Source organism: Streptopelia decaocto (genome assembly GCF_964273445.1).
Source record: "Streptopelia decaocto genome assembly, chromosome: 10".
Lineage (NCBI taxonomy): Eukaryota > Metazoa > Chordata > Aves > Columbiformes > Columbidae > Streptopelia > Streptopelia decaocto.
In genome coordinates this window covers 8,925,046-8,948,441 of record NC_138665.1, presented here as the reverse complement: position 1 = coordinate 8,948,441, position 23,396 = coordinate 8,925,046, and the positions used below count along the sequence as shown (strand labels likewise).

The 23,396-nt window shown below is 40.3% G+C and overlaps 1 protein-coding gene across 2 annotated transcripts in view; it reads left to right on the top strand.

Annotated features, from left to right (window-relative positions):
• Positions 1-13,661: 13,661 nt before the first annotated feature.
• Positions 13,662-23,396, top strand: part of PCDH11X (protocadherin 11 X-linked) — a gene marked incomplete at its 3' end in the record, with an annotated part of 459,004 nt that continues 449,269 nt past the window's right edge. For both annotated transcript variants that reach the window (XM_082061889.1, XM_082061890.1), the window contains exon 1: positions 13,662-14,235. The remainder of the gene's footprint in view (positions 14,236-23,396) is intronic.

The window sequence follows — 23,396 nt, the reverse complement described above, 5'->3', positions numbered from 1 at the left end:
TTTTTTTTCTGTTTAATACAACATCACCAAAGTCCCTTGAAGTGAATAACTTTATAATCCACAAATGCATGCATTCTGCTTTTAGCAAACAAGAAAACGGAGTACAATTTGGGATTTTTCATAACTATTGAATCCAACAGTAGTCTTAAAACACTACAATAGGTTAAGATCTGCATTTGTTTTGCTTAAATAATTAATCCATTGATGATGATAAGGGGAAAGGAGCTGCTCCCCATTGGCACAAGACAGCGCCTCCAAAATTTGATGCTGAATCGTGATAAAGCATCTTCTTACAGCCAAGAAGACAAACACAAAGCAGAGATCATAACCACAATGGTTAGTATTATGATTATCTGATATTTTCAAGTAGAACTTGGCTTTCGCTACAAACATGGCTGCTAAAACAAATGTGACAGAAGGAACTCCTTTTTGGTAGCAGCCAGATTTTAAGTTACAGTGACAATGAAAGAACATCCTCTAAGCTCAGACTCCACACAAAAAGGGACTAGTCTGCCCCAGCAGCAGGCAGGGAAGAACAGAACTTGGTCTCCTGTGAATACGCTCTAACAACAGTGCTGCTTTCAGCCAAAGGGCAAGAGGACATCATCCCTTCTTTCTTGTATATGCCTTCTTGCTTCTCAAACTGTGTATTTCCAGAGAGGTTTCTGTGCTATAAGTGCCAAAACAAGGAAAAAACTCATGATGACAGTAAGCATCAAAGATGGACAGAAATTCAAGATACAGCATTATGTTCTGTGTTCTTTCACTTAGCATGTTAATTTTTGTTGATCACCTTCTGCAAGTATAACTGCCAGCAAAAGACTGTGTAAGAAGCCTAGGCTTAACTTTACCCTTTACCATTTTTTTTTCTCTTTTTCAGAGATAAAATTATTTTCAGTAGTAGTTTTTGGTGTCCTGTGCTAGTCTAACAACATAAAGCTGCTTGAAATTTGCTCACTGTTAAGCCAGACGTAGATCTGTTTGTATCAGCTGAACAACAGAAAGCAGCTAGAGCTGGCAAGGCTAATCCAAAGACTCTTCTGAGGCACAACTCTAGTTTTGCACATCTGTGTAATATGTGCCAACATCTTCAAATGTATTATGAGATTGCATTTTTATTTTGAAATAATTAAGGCTAAGGAAAATACCTGTAAGCACACGTTATTTGTATGACTAGCTCTTACATATTTCACCACTAAGAGACAGGTTAAAATGGATGGGAGCACCTGAAGAAGGCTAATTCTGGCTTATTTGTTATTGTCACTACTACATGTATGTGTGTCAGTGGTTAGTGATTTGCTATTGAGGAAATAACTGGTAAATACCAGTGCACATTACTGTAGGAAGTAGTGGATAGGCAGGAGAATGGCAATTTCTCATGTATTACAGCGTTATCGAAGGAAGTTAATGTTAGGGGGGTTTGAGTACTGGAACATACAGCATCACAAATGGGGTAAAACTTGTTTTCATCTTATTAGTAGGCAAATACTGAAAACATTTCAAAAATCTACTAAATAACTCTAGAGGAAACTTAACACTAGTCTAAAAACCACTCAGCTTTGCTTTCATTTCGTATTAGTCATTGTGAGAACTGTCTTCTGAGATATGGAAGGTATTATCATGGTTGACTACATTACACTTAAAACCCTCAGGGTAGCAGTACACTTACCTGTGCATAACCTGCAATCAAATATGAAAAATAAATATTAAGGTGCATTTTGGAATCCCTGAGGTCTTGTTTGAGTGGCTTATGCTGTCAACTTTAGTTTGTATCATGCTTTAAATTTGGCAGACAGATCAACAGCAACGGATACTTTATTTTCAGTTCAGATAAACCATTTTGTTTAACTATGGCTAGAATATGCCCTGAATTGCACAGCAGTACAGATTACAGGTTGAGGTTTTTTTCCTTCACAGTGCAATATGAGACATTTTTAGTTCGGGTCTAACACAGATCACAGCCTCTGCTCTTCATTTACAACTTGTTGCAGGTAAATTAATAGGAGCAGAAGTGGAGAAAGATGACAATACTTGGCCTTTGCCTTTTTATATGCTGAGCCATGGGAAAACAGTATTCTCTAAAGAGATCTACAGTCTCTTTCTCTGTTTCACATACCGAAACACCACAGAGGTCATTGGGAACTGTAAAACATGGTGATGTGTAGTTAAATGTATAGTTAGACAATGCCGCAATGTATATGCTCATCGGTCTGGCATTTATTGCAGCCATGCCTGTGTGGGTTTGGATTAGGACACAACTGCCCACAGTGTAGCTGGAAACTGAGATAGCTCTGGCTTGTGTTAAAGGATAACCCACAAGGACCTGAGGGAGGTTTTACTGAGATCAGCCACTGGTCTTACTCTCCTCTCACGTCTGGTAAGTCTGACATATAACTGACATTCCTGTTATCAGTGTAGGATAAGATTTAGGCTTGATCTCATTTAAATTTTATCAGCGTAGCTGTTGATCAGCTGTTGTTATTCACACATCTATCCTGATTCTAGAGTTATCTGTTTAACTGCTGTTGTACTGAAGCCAGGGTATGCCAGTAGAAACATTTTATACCTGTGTAATTGGAACTACACTAGAGCGATTGAAATAATGATAAAAGCAAAAGCCGGTCTTGTCTGTGCAGGGAATTTTATGAGCAGAAATATATTGCTATAAGCAGGGGTTCAGGCACACCAGTCACAGAAATGAATTAAAGCACAGGATCAGCTTATCTGTGGCAACTACTACCTGTGCGGTCGGGACCATTGTCGATGCAGGATGGGAGAGCGTTATAACATTTCAGGGAATGTAGTTTCCCAAGCCCTTGCCCTGGGCAGGGGGCACTGACTTGGTCAGCTGCTTAGGTCAGATGATGGATTACCTTGTTAAGCTTCAATAACTTGCGAGCCAGTCTGAGTTCCTTCTTTATATAGTTACAGCAGTTTAACTCACTCTGTGGTAATGTCATAAAGAAAGAGCAGCTTTTGTCTAGTTTGCCTTATCCTGCCTTTACATTTATTCAAGGCATACAAATAAAACTATCCAAACCATGACAGTGATTTCTTCTCTCAGTAGCTGTCTTCTCTACAAAATCAATGTAAAGAATACAAATATCAAAATGTATTCCTGCCAAGCATCCAAAATGTGTTCATGATAGCAAAAGTTAAGTAACTTAAATATGGGTACTCTGAATAACTACGGTAACACAAATCTCAGCTACCTGGAGCAGACAGAGGTTGTCCTGTTGAGTTCTACATTTGAAGTTATTGATAATGGTGATGATAATTATAACAATGAAGATGATAATAATTTGTTATGGATTATTTTAAAATTTTATTCATAAAGATAAACTTTGGAACTGAAGCAGAGGCAATTTTTCAAGGTTGTGTCCAAGATCTATTGTTGGGCTGAAAACAGCCCTGCTTATGCCTTTTCAGACAACTGAATTATTATTCTTCTCTAATTATGATCCATTATAGTATATGTATTATTGCATATATATTATCATACATTATTTGACAAAAATGATGTTCCATCATTAGTATATAGCCAATATTGTACAGAAACATAAATAAAATTGTAAATATTCTGGGGCACTTATATCAACCAAACTTCACAATATAGCACTAAGGCTTATTTTGGTTCTAGAGTTTATTTTGTAAAAGAAAAAATATATTCAGAAATGTTAATGAAATAATTTGTGATAATAACCTGAAAAATGTGGTCTTGAAAACTTATTTATTCCTAAATCCATTTCATCAACAATATTGAAAGATTTTAAAAGGTTTCCAAAGATCACAGCTAAGAATATTAGCAAAAACTTAGCAGCATGTAATGCACATTACAAGCGAAATGCTGCATAAAGATTTGATTTGTATCATATATGGGATTAATACTTTTTTGCCAGACACTTGATAGCTAAATTATTTGTCAAACAATTCTGAAGATAAGTGATGATTTATCCATATACTCTGTAGTCCTGTTATCATTGTTTAGTTAATTTTCAGAGAGAGTTCATATAATTTAGGGTGCTTCCATGCTCAAGTTTTGCATATATACTGATAACACTTCAAGTGACAAAAACTGAAATTCATTGATTAGTATCACTTTAAAAATAGTTACAAGAGTCCAGGAGGGTGAAATCTCTGCCTACATAAATCCTCTTTGCACCAGATCAACTGCTAGAGCTCTTATTGCCATAATTATACCTGTAAAAAAGAAATCACAGCCATAACTGCCATAGTGCTGCAGCTAATTACACCTATTTTTAAAGTGTATATCTAAGCCACTTAAGAAAATGTCACCTGTATATTTTTTTGTCTTACGTTCTTTTCCAATAATAGGCATAAGTAGCCATCTTTTGAAAGCAAGCTGTGCTTCATTGTTAAGTACTGTAAGTACAAAGTTGCTTTTTTCTTTAAATTGTATTTATTATGACACTCTGGAACAGAGTACACAGTACTTTCGATGGATAAATGGAAATTTAAGACCTTTAGGCTATATTGGTAAGGACTCATTATGAAAAGGAATAATCATGTGTTAAGAAAAACAATAGTTTGTTGTCAATTGTCTAACCATAAATCAAATGCATTATCTGCAAACTCTCACTGTATAATTCTGCATATTATTTCATTATATTTCACGATTGCTAGGAGTAAGGATAAGAACAATTTTCAATGTCTTGTTTCTCCTCCCTCTTCAGTTTTGAGAAATTATGTGAGCTAACAACTTGGTTTCAAGCTAGAAATGGTCTGGGACATCAAATACTCCATTTTTTTCCCCCAAAATGAGTTTTCTTCCTTGGGCAACAACAACAATGTTGTAGAAAACTTGAATAAGCCACTTTTTTTCCTACTGCACTGAAATCTGTATTTTAAACCCACAAGCATAGGAAGCCTAAGCTAAGCTGAACTAGACAAAGGTGTGTAAGATCAATATATTTTTAACTGATTTTTAGTTATATCTTATTTTTCTTTTACTGTTTGCTCTAAAATTCCTGTGAATACATTATCAGTATTGCATCTGTGCTTTTTAATAACTAATTGAGAAATACGTTAATTTAAAGCTTTATGTGGGATGTTTATCTTGCTGGTTTGTTGTGATTGTTAAGCGAGATCATGATTTGCGATAGGTGAGGTTGAACCAGTTTCATAAACAGCCAGTAACTAAGCAGTGAAATCAGCCTGTAATTTTTCCTGCTAAATATTATCAAAAAAACTTTTCTGATTTTTTTGGTTGCAAAGCTACTGGAGCTGGTGAAGGAGTAACGTTGCCTCTGACTCCCTCTAGTGATTCTGCTGTGGGAAATGCAGCCAGCTGTGGCTAGAGCCACATGAAATCACCTCCCATTCCTTGCTAGATAAATTCTTCACATGTAAAAAGAAGTTTTTCATAATGGTAATTGAATTCTCAATAAATTAATCAGGTTTTATAAGCAGTGGGATAAAGTACTGTAGAACATACATTCTGTTGGGAAACTGATGTTCTGTAGCAAATAAATATTTTCTGATGCCAGGGGCCTTTCTTCCTTCTATTTAATGGAGAACCCTGATAAGTGAATAGAAATAAAAGTTTATATGGTAAAATGCATAGTGCTTGTGCATTGTTAGCTTGATATTGATGAAGACACTTAAATTTCCAAAAATGCCAAGCACTTTTCTCGAGATAATTGGGAAAGTCCAACATGAAATGACTCTAAAGCACTTACTGCATCAGTTTGTGATGCAGTAAGACAGAACGTCACAAAATGATCAATGTACAACCACTTCATTGTGTAAAACTGTAATTTTCATTCTGACTAACATTAATACTTTAGAGTCTTCTCTTCGGTTCAGACACTCCCTAACCATTACCAGCAGTTGCTGGTGTCCTTACACTATCTCAAGACACTTTTACAAGCAGGTGTTCAATTTTCACAAGCATTTGAACAGTATGAGTTTGATTATCTGCAAATATTGGATTTGTTCCACATACAGATTACCTTTGCCACAAAGACATTTCTCCTTGCCATCATCGTATATCGTATTTGTGACCAGGTTTGAAAATGTCATCAGCCCGTTCTTTCTAAACAAGGGCCTACATCCAGTTTGCCACAAGCTCTCAAGGAGAGCTCAGAACATCTATCCATGGCATATGATACTCTGATTTGCTCTGTATTAAAAAAAAGAAATAATGCATTTGTTCATTGATCATAAAAATGCCCTAGAAATGAGAAGTGGTTACTTTTGAAAAGTGATTTGCTATAATTCAATAATCATTTGGGATTTGGATTGGTATTTTCGGCATGTGGGTATCTCATGGTTTAATGTTTGATGAAAATACCACCTAAATGCAATTCCAGATTTAGACTGGCAAAAATACTTTTTCAGCAAGTAGATGTAGAGTGCACAGCTAATCGCCAAAACTGAAAGGAGTGAATATGATGTCCTATGATGTCAGCCCCAAACCCAGGTAGGACCGCCACATTAGTCTGTCCTGAAGCCTCAGTTTGCTTCTCAATAAACCACATCATGTTCCTGTTGTGAAAGGAAAGTCTAGTGTGTTACATCATCTCATGAAAAACTTAATAATGGATATTTTGTTATATAAGTTGAAGGAAAGGAATCTGTACCCCAGTGGCATGCGTTCCTGCATAACTCTTCCAGAATAATCCCAAGCATTTTAAAATGAACAACTTCACTCACCGCTGAAATACAGCAATCTTTGGAATGGGAATTGCTGAGCACTTGGGAGTATTGCACAGCTAGAAGCATTCATACCCAGTCTCCAGTATTATTATTTTGACCCTGCAGCAGATGTTTATTCAGGAAGTCCTATCTCATTATTATGTATATTGAATGAATACAGTTTTTGATTGGGTCCAGGTTAGTGTTCTGTCTTGGCAACTCCATTTTGCAAAGCAATTTTTCTATTCTCTAGCACATCAGGGAGTAAATGCTTCAATGTTAGGTTCAAGGTATTTTGAGGATATGGACCAAACTTCCTCAGTTTCTTTCCCAGGTCCTATAATAAAAACTGATATTGATGAGTACTTTTGGTACTTAGATGACAGAGCATGAAATCCAGGGATCATAATTCCCTGCAAATTATGCATCAGAAATCAAAGCACCCTGGTTTGCATACCTCTCCTACTTGGAGAAATCGAACTTCGGGAATCTTTTTTCAATGAGGCTTCATCAAATCACTGTCTCATTAACAGACTTTTCCTAACTACTCAAACATTCTAAGCACATCTGCTTATGGGAAGTCTCATTTTCTTAGTTCCTCTGGATATTAATTTGAAAGTAGGCCAATTCTGTCATGATGATTTTACATTCCTGGTGTTACTGGACTTCTTTTATGATAAATATTGCCACATAATAACTTTGCTTAGGTATGGCCTGGACATGCCTTACTGGATCTACTGGGAACTGAGTCACCTAACATAGAATGTATCCTTTGCAACACAAGACAGCTGCTATGGTTTCCAATTCCCAAAAGAGCTGTGTACTTTGTTTCCCACTTTTACCCTTACTGGAAAATAGAACTAGTGAGTCCAGCACTAGTTGACTAGTTCACAGTCTATTGGGTAGAAAGAAATACTCTTGCAAAAACTCACCTAGAAACACACAGTAGTGTGAGGTTTACTGATATACTATTGTGTTGTAGCCATATTGCTTTCCCTTCCAGTTCACTCTCACAATACTGGGTATTCCATACATGCTGATTTCAGTCAGCAAATTAAAAAAACAAACCAACAATGACACAGGCCAATGCACTCTGAGCTTACTACAGATTCCAGTGTCATTTAGATGAGGTCCTGAGTCTCCTGAATACATACAATTCAAGGAAAATTTAGAAATCTAATTTTTTGAAAGGAACTCTCTTCAGTATTAGACGGCCACCAATACCATTAGTATTAAAGTCATACCAAAAAAGGTGCCTATAAATATCCTATTACTAAAGAGCAATGTTTTTTCCCCTTTTGCAAAATAACAATATACTTAATAGCTTAAGAAATCCTGGTCTGATAAAGATTTAAAAGCACTTTATTTTAACAAGTCTTTACTCTGTTAGCAAGACAATACAAATAAATCTAGGCATGTAAAACACTCATTAAATCAATTACAATTTTTAACATGAAGATTGTGAGCTATGTCTAACTATAGATGTATATCTGTTTCTTAATGATTGAGATTTTCAATTTATGACCATGAGTACAGAAATGAACTGTTTTATCTGGAGACCAGTGATGGAAGTGGTGACGCCAAGGTATTCTTTAACTGCACACACAGTTCAGCTGAAAGGAGAATAAAGAAAAACATGCTTATTTGTTTGAGACCAACTAATATTTTAAGCCCTATAATGAATATTAAGTAGTATTTAATAAGGAAGGAAGGAAGGAAGGAAGGAAGGAAGGAAGGAAGGAAGGAAGGAAGGAAGGAAGGAAGGAAGGAAGGAAGGAAGGAAGGAAGGAAGGAAGGAAGGAAGGAAGGAAGGAAGGAAGGAAGGAAGGACCGAAATATGTAACTTTTCACAATACTAAGTAAAATATCCTGAAGATTTGTGGAAATATAAGGGCGTAACAGAATAACCTTTTAGTATCTTTTGTTTTGAATATTTGATTAGATACGCAATCCTGTTAGTGCATATCATTCTGAAATTTATAGCTTTCCAGTACAAGCTAATTTAAAATAATGAAAAAAATATTGTTTATTCTAGCATTTTTGCATGTCTAGACTGCTTCTTAAACACAAGCTGTGCTGTAAAGTACAGCAAAAGACACAATGTATTTCAGCTTTCTTAGTTTGTTTCTATTTTGCAAGACACAAATCCCCAAACACTCTTAAAGATGCAGAGAACAGCACAGTGTAACACTTGTTAAGTTTACAAAGTTAATTTAAATGAACAGTTTCTGCAGATTTTTATTACTCAAATAATTTCCTGTTATCAAGGACAAATTACAAATATTTATTACACAAAAAGTATCTTGTAAATTCCTAGGTTAAAAACTCATCTTGATTTTTATGTTATATAAGTCGTACTAAGATCTCACCTTTACCTTCGGTTTCACAGCTCCTGACTCACACAGTCAGGTGGGGAACTGGTGCACAAACTCCTGCTTTTGCGCTAAGTCCCACTCGAGTCTTCCCAACGTCTCATCTCATGCACCTGTGCCAAAGCCAGGGCCTTTTGGTACGTGTGCATGAACAAACAAAATGTGCAGTATAAAATTTAATGTGTTTTATACATAATTCATGACATTTAAAAAGCATGGTCACTTGACAACTGAGATGATTATAAAATTAGTATGTTCTACCTCCCACTGTTAGGTATGGACTTCCAAGAGCCCATGTTGTAATCATTTTGGCAAGAGCCCTGCGAGACAATAAACACCACTGGTGCTTGGCTCGCCCTCAAAAATGTGTATTTAGACATTGTAACCCTTCCAAAGATAATACAATCTAAACTTTCCACTTGCTATCAATAGATGTTTAATGTCTCCAATCCTGGAATGAAAGGAATAGGTACCAGATAGTTATGTGACAATTGTTCATCTTGATTTGTAGCAATAGGGATTTTTTTTAATATATCCATCATTTCTTGTTAACACCATATTTGACCTAAAGTGTTTCGACCTGAAGTTATGTCAAGTTCTTGAAAAAAAAGATCAATCTACAAATGCTATAGCAAAACTGATCAGCCATTGTAAATTATGGCTCACCGCAAAAGGTGGGACTTGGAGAGATCTGCTGTGTGTTCATTGTGAAGTCCAGATACAGGATCAGTTGGCATTTATGAAACACAGTGCAACTAGATAAACATTGCTCCTAGAAAAGCTGAAACTTGGGAATTTCCATTATTGAGACATGGGACTAAAAAGAGTGCTGGAGCTCAAAGATCCCAAGTGGGATTTATTTTACGTTTCCAGCAAATGGGGATGAGGGAAAAAGAAGACAAAGAAACTGTTGTTCACATAAGTATATGGAGAATAAAAGTCTTACTTTTATGTGGTAAGTAAAAGATGTGGTACAGTGCAATTGCAATTTGTTTTTTGAGTTCTTCTGTTGCTCTGACAGGAAAAAAGAAAAGCGGAACTGTGCGAGGCCTTCAGCAGTGAAAGCCTCCAGCCTTCTGTCAGCCTGGGGAAAGGAGCTCCTTTTTGTTCCCTGCACCAGCCTCCATACATACCCCATTTCGAGCAGTGAGGGGAAGACTTGGGTCTCCTATTTTCTTGCACAGAGACATAAAAGTGAATTACAATCTTTCTCGGAGACTGTCATCTCCAGCGGCCTCTCCACGACTTCTCTGGGTGAGCACAGCAAGGCTACTCAAGCAGTATATTTTGTGTGACCTTTGCAAAAACACTGAGAACTTGTCCTACAGGCAGGGCATTTTTATTAACAGGCTGTTCCACAGCAACTGTAAAGCCAGGAGTTGTATAACATTGATGAGACTTTTCTCCTTATATTTGAGAGAAGTTTATTAAAAAATCAGCATCTGTGGGCAGAGGAACCACAATAACTGCAGTGGGGGAAAGGCAGGGAGAGCCCCGGTTCTGCAGGCAGCAGCCTGCCGGGCGGCCACAGCCCTCACAGGGACCTGCCAGGACACAAGCGGCTCTGGGTCAGCTGCAGTGCATAGAGCATCCCCAAGAATCAGCCGAAGGTGCTGTGTGGAAAGCAGAGTCCTGAGAGTTTTCCTGTTCAGTGCGAGTTTCAAGCTTGACCTTCACAGTATGCAAAACCTTGGCTCTGGTCCTGGCTCTTTTCACATGTGAATAGTTCCTGTGGGGCCTCCTCATGTGCTTGGAGTAACAAACAATTTCAGGATTTAGACCTTGATCTCGGTCAGGGGTAGCAGCAATACTGGCTGATACGCAGCAATATTTTGGTTCGTTGCAAAGTGATGCATTTGTTGCATGGACAGATTTAATCTTACCCTGTCTTTGACTCTTTGTGTTCATGATGTAACTACTTTGGTTTGTAAAGGGGTTTTTCCCTTTTCAAGTCTACCACTTCGCCTCCAATCTCAGTTAAATAAGCCATCGACTCCTTCTACCACTCTCCCCCCCCCCCTTTTTTTTTTTTAATTAAATAACAATATTCACTAAATTTGACTTCTGAGTGTGTATTTCAAACATAGTTGAGGCTGAACTGCTGGACCCATTGCAGTTTCTCCTTAGAGACCACATGGAAAAGCAGGATGGGTCACCCCCCAGACATGCTGGTGGCTTTTCTCTCTGGAATGGCTGATGCTGTCACAGTCAATCGCTCTTGCACAGGACAAACCACCATGTAGGTCATTTCATCTCCCAGTAATATTCCATCTTCTTTCAGTTTGTATTTTTTTTTCCCAAGTAATAATATTTATTTTCATTTAATCTGAAACCAGGAGGACAAGAACACATCCAGACAATACACAGAAATTCTTATATCAATTGCCTCTTCCTAGGTGTAAAATAGAGCTATTAGAGAATGCCTTTTATGAACTTGGCTATTTTAGAAATCCATTGTAATGACAGCTCAGTGAAACAGGTATTACAGGGATTGACAACCAGTCCTAATCTGTATGCCATCAATGTGATGGAAACCCAACACGCAGAGCTGCACACTGCTTTTCTTTTCTGTCCTTCTGTTGTTTTTATATGCTTTATTTCACATTTTATTATGAGATCTTCAGAACTGTTGGTAAATAAGTAGAACTGGCTGGTAGGCATTAGTCTCGGCATCATGCTGCACTGCAGTGGGGACACGAACTCTAATTTGTGGGTAATGTTCTGTTTATACATAACCAGGTACCTCTGCTGTCTGTATATGGGACAAAAATAATGAAGTCACAACTTCACTAAATTCATAGAATTTAGTACCCAGCAGAGTAAAATACAATGAGCTTTTGGTCAAAGTCAGGCAACTGAAATACGGTATGGAAATATAACCTGGAGAAAGCGGAATTACATCAGTTCTGTAGTATTTTAGCATGGTTAATGGCCATGCAATTGTTCACTCCAAGTCCATATTCAAAAAATCTCATTGAATATATGAGTTAACAGGTAAAATGGATACAATTCACTGAATGACTGGCGATTTTTAGAAGCTGTTTTTAGAACTCATGCTCTTTCTTACATACCTTTATTTCAGATAATTCCAGTGTTTAAGCTATATTTAACGATAAAAGTGAGACATCACCTACATCTTGCTACAGTGAAGAAGGTAAAACAAGGCTTTCACATACATTGTCATACTATTTTTAAAGAAGGACACGTGCAAAAATGTGTGATGTTATGGTAAGTGCAATTTCTTTTCTTGTTCATCAGAAAAGAGTTTAAAACTGTCTCCACATCCAAAAGCAAAGTACAGAAAAAAATGCTACATTATTTACTAATAAATATTGTCTTCACTGAGAAGTGCCTACTGCAGGCATCTGGAGAAATACTGCAAATAATTCAAGATACTCAGATTATTAAAATCAACACCACAAATTAACTGTATTTTCACGCAAGCATTCACCAGCAGCTGAACTCACCAGCACAAGCTCACTTTGCAGTCACTGACCCTGCACGTAAAATGAACTGACTCGGCACAGGCTGGGCTCCCTCCCCGTCACACGGCCGCCTCTCTCCCTGGGGATGCGCCTCCCGGGCGGCCCCAATCCGGCTCCCGCCGCCGTGTCCCCGGAGGGCGGTCCCCGCCGCCCGCCGGCCCTTGCTCGGTGCGCGGGGCCCGGCCGGCTCGGGCGGGACAGCCCGGCGGAGGCCGCCCGGGGGCGGTGCGCGGCCGGCGCTGCTCTCCCACTCGCGTCCCCCTCAGCAGCTGGTCCTCGCCTGAGGTTGCGGCGCGACACTGCGCCTCCGTCCCGGCGCCCCCGGCTGGGCTCTCCTGGCCTCCGTGAGACCCCGGCCACCCGGAGCGTCCGCCCGCTCGCCGCGGCTCCGCGCTGCCTCCCCTCGCCCTGGGCGTCCAACACTCGCCGCCCGCGAAGGCGCCGTTTGGCCGCCGGACCGGAGCCCTCGCCCCTTCCGCGGGCGCCCAGCCGGGGAAGCGCGTCTCTCCGCGGCGCCGCTACCCGGCGCCCCCTGCCCGGCCCCGCAGAGGCTCGGCGGGCGGCGCGGGGAGCCGGGGGCGGCGGCCGCCTCCGCGAGCGCTCTCGCAGCCGGGGCCGGCTCGAAGCGCCCGAGGAGGGTGCCTCATCTTTCCCCACCGCCGCCGCGGCGCTTGTGTAGGCGGTGAGCCCAGGCTGAGGGGCAGGGGCGACCCGCCGGAGCAGGGCTGCCCGACAGCCCCGGGCTGCGCCCCGCTCCGACCCCGTTGCCTGGGCCTGAGGCCGGTCCGCCCCGACCCCGAGCGGGGGAACGCGGGGAGCCGCCCGCCGGGCAGCACCGCGGGCCCCTCTGGGCCTGTGCCGCGGGGCGGGGGGCGCCGGCGGCGACTGGGGCCGCCCCCCGCCGAGGCGACGGAGCGACCACGCCGCCGCTTTCGGGGGATTCTCCGAGAGGAAAAGGCAGGGCGGCTCCGGGAGGGGGAACCCCCCTCGGCCCGGCCATTCGCATCCCCGCTGTCGCTCCTCCTCCTGGCGGTGATGTCAGCCGCGGGGAGGGCCGGCTGGCAGCGGCAGAGCGGGGCGCGGGCGGCCGCGGCAGAGCCGAGCCGGAGCCGCCGCCGGGACAGCGCTGGCTCCGGGGCGCCGCCGGCAGCGCAGCCCGCGCCCCCAGGGCCGCCGCAGCGGCCGCGCCGGGCCAGCAGCCGGGCCCGCAGGGAGGCGGGCGAGCGCCCAGCGGCGGCGGCTTCCCCGTGGTGGGGACCTGGCACCCGCGCCCCTCAGCCGCCCGGCGAGGGGAGGGCTGCGGGGCTGCGGAGCGGAGTTCAGAGTCCCCCCGCGCAACTTAGGTTACGCGGCAGGACTTCTGTGGACTGGTGCGGGGCTTCCAGGGCGCGATTGCCTTTCCATCCTTTTGCAGCTGCAAAGCAAATAATTAACTAAACCCAACAGAAATAAAACAAACTCAGGCTTACCTAAAAGTTAGGATACCTTTTTTTTTTTTTTTTCCCTTTCTTTTACGATTTTATTCCCTATGTGGAAGTCGCTTACGAATCGTGCTCGGCACACTGCATGGCAAGAAGCTGCTTGTGTTTTGGATCGAGGATTTGCTGTTGCAAAGCGGTCTAACTTCCATGCAGTGGGGCAGCCTTCGCTACTCTAAACGCCTTGATGATGTGCTGTGGAGCCCATGTAGATTGACATCCTGTGCAGAGAAGGCTCTGAAGGTAAGAAGGGGGGGCTTGGGGGAAAAAGGGGGCTTTATATCCTTTTATATGATATCTTTTGTCCAGCATCCCCCTTACAGCAGACCATCAGCAGTTCATCCAGAACAGTATTGATAGGTTGGAACTGATCAAGTAAAATGAAAGTCTGCTCCTGTGAAAAGTACTCAGAGCTCACAAGTGATTGCAAAAGAGGTATTTATTTTCAGTCTGATAGCAGAGCACGTTTGTGATCCGTGCTTGCAGCGCGGACGCAGAGCTAACTCACACCGCTCAGGGATGAGATCTACAGTCTCAATCTCTGATGGGCAGTTTGCATTGGCTGCTGCATTTTGTTGAATGTGTAACCCCCACTACCTCCCTAGAGCATTCTGTCAGCCCGTTGGATTTGGTGGTTTTTGCAGATATAGCGCCTGGTATTAATGAGAGAGGGAGAGGGATGGGGGGGGGGAAAAGCCCCAAACATATGGAACATTTTATTGATGTGATCATAATCCTGTAATGGAGATTGCATTAAATGAGGATTGCATCAAAATGCCTAGCTGCTGTGGAGAGACGAGACAGCAAAAATTATGCTGGATTGTAAATGAAGTTCTGTGATTGAAGGATTTTCTTCAACCATGAAGGGATGTCTGTAAGCTTGAAGTTGCTGTATATGTGGAGTACTGGAATGGGATAAAAACCAGATCAGGCTGAAATATATTTTAATTTACTCCAGCTCTGGAGGGAGTTGGAATTGGTTAGAGGCATTGCAGTGATGTCCAAGGAATTCTTGGTTTCAGCTATGGAGACCAGAGAAAGGCAAGGGGAAAATTTCATGGCTGGGAAAGAGGAGGATGGTTCAGTTGTGACTTTTGCCATAACAGCATGAAGCTTACAGCCTGCTGCTTACAAGCAGAAACCTTGTAGGCGATCTGAAAAGCAGAGCATTTCTCTCATTTTCCTTTTGCAACCTTGGTGTAGTTGCCTGTAAGAAGTAGCTGTGAGGTGTGTGCCAAGAGGCAAACAGGGACTTACGTGCCCCTCTCGGACACTGAAAGAAGCTGTGAGCTTGAAAGAGATGGAGTCGACTCATCTGATCCTGTCTTTTTAAGCTTGAGTTGCTAATACATCTTGAGTAATTGTTGCTGCTTATCTCATTTGGCAAAGGAGGGGAGAAGATGTTCAAGTTTATTGAACCAGAGCAGAGCTGAGGACAGTAGATATTATCAACTCACCCATGCATTCTTTTTGTGCTGAATTTTGTGCTGGCATAGAGAACTGAGCCACAAAGAGCATCTTCTTCAAGCCTTGCTGAAAGGAAACCTAAAGAGAACAAAAAGATTAAGCCACAGATAAATTTTAACTTTTTGCCTGTCAGCAGTGGAAGTAGCATTGATCTGTCAGATTACCCAGGTCAAAAGAGGTAAGATAGGAAAAAAGTTAGTTATTTATCTGTTTACTAACCTTATCCACCCCCGCAAAGTTGGCACACAAATAAACACCACCGAGTGGGAGAGCACCGTTGCTTAGAGCCACCCAAGTTGTAACTGATGTGAGCAGCAGAGAAATTCCTGCAAGAACGCTCAATAGGATTTACCTATAACTGCAAAAGAGCTGGTTAAATACAAAATAGTATACAGAATATAGCAAAACAAAATAGTGGATGTTCTCAGAAGTGATTTGTTTTCCCATTTGAGTTGTGTACAAAACCTGAGGCAACTGCTCCACAGTCCTGTCTGTCTCTTGCTGGATATTTGGCATGAAGTTGAGATGGAAACTCACATTTTTAAATAAAATGAAGAAAAGCAGCATAAGCATATTGAATTCCTCTTAAGCATTTTATTTTGGCAAAAGATGACTTATAGTGAATTGTAAGACATGGGTTTAGAATATTCATGGCGAAACTCCAGGGAGCTTAGTGTTAGCTCAGTAGGCAGAAGGTTCTTCCTCTGAAGAGATATCTGGAAAAGATGTGCTTAAATTTCAAGCCATATTCAGTTGAGACTGTTGGTTTCCACATTTTGAAATCATTTGTTATGCTTCTTAGGGGAATGATGCTTAATCTGGAGAATGAAGCAAGGAAAAAAGCTCACTTTTTTTTATAGAAAGAGTAAGCAGTGTGCTTTAATTGTACTTCTGTATGTACAAATGTTCCAGATTTGTCTCTGTTTTTTTTATCAAATAACAGCTGAAGAAAAATTTGTCTTTGGAAACCATGGTTATCCGTGCAGTCCTGGTCTGCATTTTTGCTCCAGAAGAACTCTGTTTCATGGCTGCATTGTTCATCCTTGCAGCATTTCTTTAAATGTGAGCCTTGCTATGGTTAAAGGATAATTTATATTCGATGTAGGACTGTCTGCTCAGTGGAATTGGCTTTATACATCACAGCTTCTGCGAAAAAGGAGATCAAAGATCTGAACCTGTGGTCCCGTATTGCATTTGTATTCTACATGGACTTGAGTAATCTTACACTGGAGCCATTCACACTCCCAGAGTTAAGAATATGTCAGTCTTCCCATTAAAACACCCATTTGCTTAGCAATTGAACAGCTAGTTTTAAAGATGGGCTCTGAGCTTAAGTATTGGTATTTGCTAATAGAGCACTGCTAAACTGAATTTCTAGAAAGCTTTGCAGAAAATCATGCCTGCCTGAAAAATTTAGAGATGAATAGGAAAAAAAAAAGTCCTCTCAGATTTGGAAAGCCTGATGTGGATCCAGGTGAGCGTTTACAGCTGGATTTGAAAGGGGCCTGTGACTGGTAAGCCGGCAGTAGGGCTTTTTTTAAAGGTGAACAGCACTGGCTCAAAACAGGAATTAGACTTCAGTTTAATGGTTCTGCTTCAGGTTGTATCAGAACTAGTGCCACCAGCATTATTCCAGTTCTTTTGAGGGTCAAGTTAAAACAACAACAAAACAAAACTCCCAAACCTCCTACTTTAACCAGTGAAGTTATTCTTTCTGTAAGCTAGAAAGAGCTATATACATTTTTGAATAACGTTGACTGTCTGTCAGAGGTGTTGAAAGGATTTTGAGGATGCTGCTACTGAAGCACACTCACCAGGTACAACACCTGAACGGCCATTGTGGTGATTGGTGCCTCTCTTCTAAAGCTTCCCAAAGTCTGTCCCAACTGCCTATCTCAGTTACATAGCCGTCTTCTAACGGTGAAGTAGGTGCTTCATCTGTGAAGACAAAGTATATGAATGATTATAAGAACTTTGTGCATATTTCAGGTTAGAAGTTAAAAGACTGGAATGAAAAATACACGTAGATTCCACGTTCCAGTTGCATGTGCCCACATAGTGCCTGTGTTCATGCAGTAGGTTCAAGGTACAGCTTGCTGTATTCCAAGCATTTTGGACTGGAAGAAATAAATCAGTATTGCTTGAATGGAAGTTTTGTCATTTAAATAAAAAAATCAGAAGGGAGATTAATAGTCTTCTGTCCCAATTACCTCCTTCTGCAACAAGATCACCAAAGGGAAATGGGGAACTGCTGTGTTTCTTCCATGTGCTGAAGTAGTGGTGAGCAGCTTGCTTGGCTCTGCTGAAAACTCCTGCTCCCTGCAAATAGCCAGGCAAGTAATATGAAGCAGGAAATTTAGGGTGGAAATGGGGATTTGATTATCCCTTAAGATCTGTGGGAAGACTCCCATTCTCATTATCCAATGGGAAAGTAAGGAAAATAGGTTTAAAACAGTCTTTTTTCAATTATGGTCTCTGAATGAGCGGAGTGAATTGCCAGGAAGCATAAAAGCTTCCATAGCTTTTGCACATTTAAGAGCTCCACTGAAAGAAGAGTTTAAATGATCCTTAAATTTGTCTTTAAGGTCTTGTATTGCGAATAAGAGTGGGATTGGTGGAAAACACATTTTAAGAGATAATATTTATTACCACCGGCATAAGTGAATGATAGGTTTTTTGTCGTTTTGTTTTGTTTTTTAGATTTCAAAAGCTTTTTAGGAAAAAAAATCCTGTTTCCAAATAAGGAAAATAAATAATGTTTACAGAATCATGCAGTAATATTTCATATTTCAGTGAAAAAACCCCCCACCAAACTCACCCCACTTGCACACGAGGTTTCATGAAGGTCCAGGGAAAGTTCATGTAAAACTTAGAATACAGATAAAAAAGACTGTGGAAGTCAGGGTGTAGATACAATCAAATCATGGTACTTTTGACAGCAAATAAGAAGCTGTAAAGGGCTTTCTGTAACAGTGTCATAATTACACATTCTTTTAATTTGAAGTCTTTTGTCATTGCTTTTCATAAATATCCTGTTGACAATTACTTTATTATAGATGTGCCTAGGAATGTTTTCTTCTAGATTCCGTAAGGCTTAGCCTTCTTGATCCAGCGTGGCCTGCGCCAAGGCTTCCTGCAGTCTGTGAAATGTTCCTGTGGGAACAGGGCCTTGGGGAGTTGCTTCTTGCATGACATAATGTACAAACTTGAAAGTCTGTCTCTCGGTGAGGAGTTGAGCGCGCTGTGGCGGTACAGAAGGTGTTGCTGCAGAGGAGTTTTGCTCACAAGGGTGACAGGACTGAGCCTGGTGAGCAGCAAGTGCTTTACTGACTTTTCAGGGAAGTTCTTTTGAAATGACTGTTGTTTTTCTTCATTTCAATTGCGATAGACTCCACAAGGATTATATAATTTCAAAGGCACAGACATCACCAGATCAGCAGAGAGCCAAATATGTTCTCAGAGAGAGAGATGAACATTGAAATTGCTGGAGACTTCCAAATTCAATAGTGAAATTATAACCAGAGGTGGCCCACTGTATTTAAAACCCATCACTGTGGGGTTTAATCCGGCAGTTCAGTGTGCGCAGAAACTTTGCCTGCTTCATTTTCCTGCCAGGGGAACATCTTGCATTGTGTACTACTTCCATTTGATATGGTTGTTTTGGGGATGATTTTCTTCCTCCAAGCTGGTCTAGAAATAAGATGTCACTGGTGATGTAGTCTGTTTGTATATCAGCGTTTATCTGCTACATCCTTAAGGACATAGTTTCGTTATTTTTTTTAGAATTTAATTAGTGATTATGTGTGCTTTATGCTATCTACTCAAGTAGCAGGAAATACATGCTAAAGGCAAAAATATCCAAGGAAAAGTTTGGGATGCTTTAGGCACAGCATATTTCATTTAACCAACTACTTACACCATCATCGTTACTGCTATCTTGATAAATAAATAAATTTATATGTATGGAAAAGATAGATCTACTGGATCTACTGGATCTGTGATCCAGTGGGCAGACTATGATGTGGGCAGACTAAAGCCACATCAGGCTTGATTCCAGCTTTAGTGCCTGGCACATACGACACATACCTGCACATCAAAAGTGAAAAAATATTTGGGGAGTGACTGAACTGCAGGTGCCTTTCAAATGTAGCATAGGGAACAGCAATAAAAAGTCATCTGCCCGCTCTTAGTCTGGAACTCAGGTTGCGTTAGGGGGTCACACTTGTTGGTAATCCTCCTGAGAAAGGACATTTCATGACTTTGGGGAGGAATTGAGTTTTCTCTCTGCTAATGGAAGCGTTAGTTTAAACCCATGTTTAGTCATTTACGCGCGTTCTATGATTGCTTTTGTAGTTATAAAAATACATATCTTCTTGTCTTTTGACAAACAGGTATGAAACGGTGTGTCCCGATAGACACCTGGTTACCAGGATCAGTGGTTGTACAGGGTAGTTTTCTTTCTGAAATGGATTCACAATTTGGAAAGAGATTTTCTTAGGACTTGAATGATGTTTACAATGAAAGACCTAGACTTGACTTGTGCACGTTAGAACAGCCGAAGAATGTGCCACAGCATTCCCTAAAGGAAGATGCAGAGGAATTCCAGAGTTTTGAAACTTCGATAAATGGTGACTTAACAGGAATAGTAACGTCCATGTCTAATTCTGAACTCAGATAATTTGGAACCTCACTGTTCGGATGATAGTTTCTGCCAGTAATTTATCAATACATGCAAGGTAGAAGGCACAAAACAAAAGCTATCATTATACAGAGTAATAACTTTACTTTGTCAGTCATTTAATTGACCCTTGGAAAATGTATGTGACAATGTGTTGTAAATTAAGATCTACAATACAAGGCAACAAAGTATTAATTTTGGGGGTGAAAATGGGAATGAAATGCAAAAAATGCATTTTCTTTTAATCTCCTGCCTTGCCTGCACGTGAGACTTTACCAGAGTGAATGGATTCCAGCTAAGAGTTTCAGAATAGTTTCCTGTAATTGGGACTCTACTGCAGGAAATCAGTTAAGTGCTTGTCAGACAAGTGTATATTCATGTCTAATTACCAGATTATTCTTTTAAAAATTAATGCTCAGGATATCTGTAATTTTATGATTTCTTAAAGAAGAGTAGGTATTAGGTAAATGAAGGAGTTTGTTGTCCTAGTAAGTTTGTGATAGTTTTCTAACATAATTGAGAATGGCCTTTTCCTCTGGCCAAATAGCAGCTGGAGTTACAGGTATCGCTACTTTATTTTCTATGATTCCACCATAAACTTGAGGAGAAAATTACGTAAGTGTACATGTGTAATTGTTTATGGCATTAGTTAAATCTGAACTATGAAAGTTATAGAAGGGTCCTTCAATACTGGAAAATAAATGTATTTCAGTTGTATATAATTGGTCTGAAATAATGATGACTACAAAATGGAACTATTGTAACATTTTTAGCGTTCACATATTCTTCTCCCACCCTCTTGTTTTTTCATAAAAAAGTTCCTTAAAAAGACCATACATCTAGAAGAGCACCATAAACCATGCTTTCTTAACAAAAAAATTCTTTAAAATACCTTTTGAAAAAGCTACAGACTTGTAAGCCATCAGCCGTATTTATTTATTTTTTGACAATACGTTCAGTCAAATATCAGTTAGTTTATCTCTTTCACAGCTTAGCTTTATCTACATACACAAAGAAAACTATCTTCAAGAACTGCTCTCCAAGCACCCTAAAGCATTAACACAAAGTGTGTTTGAGAGGAGTTCATAGAACATTCACCCAAGGTGTTTCAGGCTACAAAGAGAGGGGAAAAAGACATTTGACCACTTTAGAAAAAGTGCCTGTGAGTCTGAAAGTAAAGACGTGAACAGCCTGTGTCAAAGAAATGTACGGTATCATGATGTGGGGCCTGTTACTTATTTAACATTCTGTATTTTGTGGCTCATTGAACAAATATGGTTAAGCATCAACCGGCCTGTATGGTTAACGAACTGTTGGTGACTTGAACCACCAGCACTGGAAAAAGTCTTGTTTATATTTCAAGACAATCACACTGAGCATGAATTCCCATCAGAAATAGAGATCCTTTGAACTTTCTGTTCATCTAAACTTTATAATCCAGTCAGACAAATCGAGACAATAAACAGATGGTAAAACACTGGAGGAAGAGTGAAAAGGAAGAGAACTGAGCTCAAATTCAGTAAGAAGTTTCTAACAATATGAATGGAATTTGGCTCCAATTTTGTGTTAGGGTAGGGCTTTTTGGAATCACTGTGTAGGGTATTCTTAAATTACCAGAAAATCTTAATTAACAAAATATTATTGCTATTTGAGACTGCTTAGCTTCATATGCTGTGTTATACAATTTGTTCAGTAGCTGCTTTGTTGTTGTTTAACATCAATGGGAAAATATAAAAACCCAGATTATTTCCCTGTTAAGTTTGATGAATGTTTAATCTGGCTTCATATAAGTGCCATTTGTTATGAGTCCCCTGAATGTCAACATTTGTATTTTGGTTGTACTGCATTTTACAGAAATTAGAAATTAAAAAATACACTCTGAATCAAAAATAGTGCAACATCAGTCTGCAAAAAAATGTGTACAGTCTCAGTTCCTTATAAGTAATTTACTTTGGCAGGTACGGTACTTTTGCTTTTTATTGTATTATTAAATGCTAAAAAAGCTTGGAAGAAAATAATTGGAAAAAGGTTTAAAGTAAGTGACTTAGATGAGGCAGGCAGGTGGTGTAGTATGGCTATTGCAAGATTAACTACCTTCTGAAAATTCAGTCACTTCAGACTATTGGATCTATGTCTTGATTTAGTCATTGCTGAAGCAAAAGTCATCCCTTTGCAGATCTGCAACTGGGGGACAGTGGTTGGTAGAAATATTAATCAACCAACAGAAAATACTTTGAAAAGTTTGGGATGCTTCAGTGATGAAAGTGCAAGCTTGGTCATGGCACCTCTTTAACTGCTGCATAGGTGGTTATATGTATATATTATAAATATGCAACACTGTGACATTACAGATAGGTCTGATGGGGAAGACAAATAAAGTGTAGGGAACCTCTAAGGGACAATTAAGTTGAAATGATGAAATGTCAAAATAGTCTTGGAAACAGCTTCAGTAAGTTACTATGGTAGTAAAATACCTGTTGATGAGTCTCACAAAAGTTAGATATGCTCAGGTATTTCTTAGTCTGATCACTGAAGGAATGATCATTTTTAATAGACTGTTTTGTGATCCATAAGAACTGATTAAGGATGCCATCCGTCATTACAGTTACAGGAGATTGTCCTCCTTTCCTTTTCGTACATACAGCTTCGACTGATGTAGTTCTTGTGACCTTGACCATAACTGTTTAGGAGGGAGAGACATGTCAAACCCTTTGTGGGCTGGCAACAGCCAGCTTCTCAGATTTTGGAAATCCTACTCAGTTCTGTGAAGGAGCCTGTAAACAGGAGCCCTGGTTGTCATTACCTGTTTCTGTCAATGTGAAGAGTTGCCCAATGTCTGTGACATCAGGGTGGTTTTGGGCTGGGTTATGCATGCTAATTTGCACTAGATCCTTTGCTGTTTTCTACTTTTCCAAACCTAAACAGTTTATTCATCTGAGTTTTGCCGGTGTGAATTATTTGAAGCTGCAAGCACATAAGTAAACCAAGAGAGATACTCAAAGCGGTTTCTCCTTTTTGCATGCTACAAAAACATTCACTTAATAGTCAGAAGAACCCTTGGAAATTTTCAAAGCTTGACCTAAGGCCCAAAGCAAGCTAATGTAACTTAGAAGCTGATTAGCAGGTTTGGCTAGACCACATCTCCAGATGTGTCTTCCAGCCTGAACTTCTCCGCGATTCTATGAAAAAGACACTGACCCCTCAGTAAAGGTCATGCATTATCGTTTGGTCTCAGTTGTGACTTTTTGCCCAAATTCAG